Below are 4,478 nucleotides of genomic sequence, written 5' to 3' on the forward strand. Positions count from 1 at the left end.
GGTGTGTCTGCAAGAGCAGCTCCAGGTGGAAGGATGCCGTCTAACACTCAGGAAGCCCAGCCAGGGGTACCTCCTCACTGAAAGAATGTGCTTTTCACGTCCTGCTGTGAAGTTCAGAGGCCAGCAGGCTTCCCGTTCAACCTCTGTCCTCCGGGCCGAGACGGAGACTGGGCAAGCGCTGGGCAGACCAGGAGCCCAGGGGCCCCAGGAGGGGCCGCTGCGGGCCACCCTCTGAAGCTTGGATCATTTCGGAGGCTGCTGCTGGTTCCCGGAGGCCTGTGGAAGGTGCTCGGGGGGGGCAGGCAGCCCCACCTCAGCCTCGGCTGATGGAGGACGGAGGCGGGGTCCTCTCTTGGCCGCTGGCCGTGCCACTGCCCCTGCCGTGGGTCACGACCGGTCACCTGCTCCAGCCCCGTCAAGGGTGCCTCGGCGGCACCCCTCCACCTCCCCAGAACCCGTGTTTACAGGCCTTCCGATCGGTCTCCTGAGGCGCGAGCACGCAACGAGGCCGGGCCAGCCCTTCGTTTCCACTGGGAGGAGGGACAGGAGCCCAGCCTTCCCCCGGGGTGGACACGAGGTCTCCCTCAAAAGTGGAAGAGCACGTGGTAAGAACTCTGTGAGGCTCAAAAGGGAAAAAGGAAAGCCAGAGACGTTCCAGCCATGAGGGCTCGTGGAGGGTCCTGCCCTCGGCCTCGCCCCAGTTCCTGTGCCTTCGTAAACCGCGTGGTGGCCGCGGAGCTCGGCCCGGCCATGACCTCTCCGAGATCACTAGCTTTCTCCCCACCCCTTGCTGGGAGTCTTTTTTTTTTTTTTTTTTTTTTTTTAGCTCCATGGGATATAAAATTGGCCTCTTCCTTCTCTGGCCTACCTCTCCCTCCCTTTGGCTGATTTAATGTTCACGATTCTGTTTTTTTAAATATTTAAGGCTGTTAGGTTGTATGAGGCATTGAAGGGGGTGTGTGTGTGTGTGCGTGCGCGTGTGTGTGTGTGTGTGTGTCCCAGCAGGCGTTTAACTAGATGCATGTTTTGTTTTGAGATATTTACTTAAATCCATTTCTCTTGGTGCTCACCATTACGGCTGTAGGGCCGCAAAGCTGTATCTCTTACTACAAACACGTTTGTTTCTTGCCCCGGAAGTTTTCTTGTTTTGGATTCTTGCCTGATGAGTCTGGCCAGATGGGGGCCTAGCTTTGACCTCTGTCCTGGGGTCCCAGGCCGGGGTGCAGGGACCCCGGGGCCACTCTGCCAACCGCCTCCAGTGGATGCTGTAGTTTGTTTACACTCACTTTCACCCCTACTCCTGTCCCTACTCCCATAAAAGAGACTTAAAAATGCTGACACTTTGGAGGATAAGAAAATCAAATCTGAAAAGGAAAAAAAAAAAAAAAAGCCCATCTGGCACGTAATCTCTGAAAGTGTTTCTGTGAAATCTTTCTGTGCCATCAACTCCCTTCCCACTGCTGGTTGCTGTTTGACACCGTGTGGGAGATGCAGGGAGAGTGGGGCTTTCTGCAGTTGGCTGGCCCGTCCCTCCCTTGGTCTCAGACGGGTTACAGCCAGCTGTCACCCCTCTCCCACCAGGCCCCCAACCTGGCTGGGGTTTTCAGGGCACGAGGGAAGAAGCAGTCCCAGCGTCAGGAGTCAGTGTCGACGTGAGCACCAGCTCTTGTTGGGGAGGGGCTGGCAGGGCGCTGTGGGTGACCCCGTGCACCCAGCTCGCTCTACTCTCTGTGCTTGTGACCTGATCCCGCCTCCCTTGCTAGGTAGCGCTCAGCCCTCCAGGTTGTTATTGCTCTGGCTGATAGAAAGAGAAACTTAGATTCTTAGGGGACACGGCATCCCAGGGTGGGGGCCAAGCCCCTTGTCCCTCCCCAGGTGAAGGGGTGCGGGGGCCTCCTCTCAGCCTGGGCCCGCCCTCCCTGCACAGCCGGCTCCACCTGGGTGAGCGGGTCCGAGAGGCAGGCTCATTGCCGTTGTCAAGATCCCACGTTCTCACTGTCCAGCTGAACGAGGGCTCATCAGGGCGGAGCCGGGGCTGCCCAGGGGGCCCGTCTGCCCGCGGCCTGCACGCTTACTCAGTGTGGACCCAGCCCGGCGCCGGCTAGCCTGCCCCACTTCGGTTCTTTTATCTCATCTGGGCTCCAGGTGGGCAGGCTTGGAACACTGCTTGTCGGAGCAGCTTGGCTTCCTTGCTGGTGGGCTTGCTGAGGAAGGGAGCTGGGGAGCCCCACTGTGGGCTCAAGGGCAGCAGTGGGCTAGGGTTTTTGGCTCCATGCCCCTGGTGCCTCGTATACAAAAGAGGATTGTCACCACGTCTGAACACAGATGACAGGAGAGGACAGCGAGGCTGGAGGAGCTCGGACCTTCAACACGTTGTACATTTCAGTGGTCGCTTAGCCTTGACCCGCTCAGCGGGCAGGTTTGGGGATTGGAGGGGCTCCAGGAGCCGAGAGAAGGCTTAGGACCCCCGGGTGCCTCCACACAGATCACCTGCCCTATTTTCTTTTCCTTCTGACGACTTGGCTTTCCCGGCTCACCACACAGGGCTGTTACCTGTCGAGGCTTGTGAAAGTAAGCCTTTGAGAAAGAAAAGGGAACGTTTCCTGTTGAATGTTGGCCTTGACTATGCGTGTGTGTATGTGTGTGTGTGCTTGCACAAGCCTGCGTGTGTGTTTGTGGGTGTTTACTTAATGGAATTTTATTTTTGTGAAATTCTTTTATAATTATGTAGCAAAATTCACCTCCATCTCCCAGTCAAACTTTTGGTTCCAGAGTCAACCCTGGGCGTCACTAATTTGAAGAATTCTCTCCTGGGTTTCTGAACGGAGATGCGCCACTGTCAAGAGTTGAGGTTGTGGAGAGGGTTGGGAGAAACTGAAGTCTGATGCATTTCCGTAGAGTTTACATCCTGCAGTTAAAAGGTAGGAAGGGCTCGACCAGGGAGACACGAAGCCCAGGCTATGTTTCTTGCGAGGGAGCTGGACCGCGGCCTCACCCCGAGGTGCCCTGCTGCTGCTTTACCTGAATCTGTTCACACGGCTTGTTTTGCTTGTTTTGTAACGCCACAGCTGAAACAGCACGTTCTTTTCCTTTTTTGGGTTTCAGTTCATTGTATAAATGGTTCATTTTTTCTGTTGTGAGCTCTGGTGACTGTGTCAGGCCTCCCGTAGGAGACAGTCACCCCTTGTGGGCAGAAAAACAAAACCCAAGAAGAGTTGTGTTAATCGGAGGCTCCCTCAGGCCCGCACCATCCAGAGCACGGCCCTTTATGCTCCACTGTTGAGAAGCAGGTTTCCACCAGCTGAATTCAACACTACAATGCAGTTCAAAAACTATATTTGCATCCAAGACAATAAAAAGCCGTATTTTTTCGAAGAGCCTGTGGTGTGTGGTCTTTGCTACCCTGTTGGGCGGTGGAAGAGGCCATAGAATGAGGTCAGAGCGGAGTGAAGCTCACGCTAGCCTTGGGGGGAGTGGATGCAGCCTGGAGCCAGGGGCTGGGAGTGAGGAGACGGGCCTGAGGCAGTGGGGCTCCGGAGGCGGCCCCAGAAGACGGCGGCCCTAAAGAGAGGCCTCCGCCAAAAGGCCCAACAGGACACATTCTGCCCGTGAACTCACCAGGGCCTGCTCCAGGCCTTTCCCAGGTGGACAGAGTCCAGGGGTACTTGTACAAAACTGCCCGTTTCCTCGTGCGGAACTTGGGCAAACAGCAGCCGCCCTGCGCTCTTCACAGGGTGGTCACGAGGGTCACATGAAGTCACGAACGTCCGGTGCCCAGAAAGCACAGGTTATCACCCACGTGGCCAGCACTGGCCCCAGCACAGAGCGGGGGGCTGCGTCACGGTGATGCCCCGGGGGGCGGTGGGCCCCCTGCTGACTGTTGACTCGACACTGTAGACAGAAAATGCTGGGAAGTTGACCATCAGAGATGTCCCTTTGTTGTGCTGAGATGTTGATGATTTCTGTTTAATCTAAAAGCCTTTCTTTTAGCCCTACCATCTTCCTGTGCCCCCAGCTCCCTGCAGCTGGGCAGGGTGACTGTGAGATGAGGCGTGCTGTCCCCTTTCAGCCTGCCGGCCCCTCTACAGAGCTGCTGGCTTGTTTCACTGAACAACTGCCCGGATCCGTATCTCCTGACTAAGATGCAGTGCGTTCATATGCAGGCCCTTGTCTGATCAACCCCCCACGCCTCCCCCGAGGAAAAAGTCTTCATGACACAAAGCCAGATTTGGGGCCGTGAGAACCAGGGCCCCCTGAGAGAGGTGAGTGGTTCATAGACTCCTTGAGGCTAGAAGGAACTCGGTTTCCATTGACCTAATCAGTGGGTGTCCAGTTGGTTCTTCTAACTTTTTGAGCCCAGCCCCATGTTAGGTATGGGATCTTAAAGATAGTTGGGGTGTAATTAGGAGAAGAAGGGAGGGTTTGGAAGTGGGGAGGGAGGAGCAGAGTGCTAGAGGGAGGGGCCAGGGCACTGGGGC

At 56.3% G+C, this 4,478-nt stretch overlaps 1 protein-coding gene across 2 annotated transcripts in view; it reads left to right on the forward strand.

Moving 5' to 3' along the window:
* The window catches only part of MLXIP (MLX interacting protein), a 61,330-nt gene extending 57,955 nt beyond the window's left edge, over positions 1 to 3,375 (forward strand). For both annotated transcript variants that reach the window (XM_082418054.1, XM_082418055.1), the window contains exon 17: positions 1 to 3,375. This exon is cut by the window's left edge and continues 1,264 nt beyond it. The gene's annotated coding sequence lies outside the window, so the exon portion shown is untranslated.
* The last annotated feature ends 1,103 nt before the right edge of the window (positions 3,376 to 4,478 follow it).

The sequence above is a fragment of the Balaenoptera physalus genome (assembly GCF_965194825.1).
Source record: "Balaenoptera physalus genome assembly, chromosome: 12".
In the NCBI taxonomy this organism is placed as follows: Eukaryota; Metazoa; Chordata; class Mammalia; order Artiodactyla; family Balaenopteridae; genus Balaenoptera; species Balaenoptera physalus.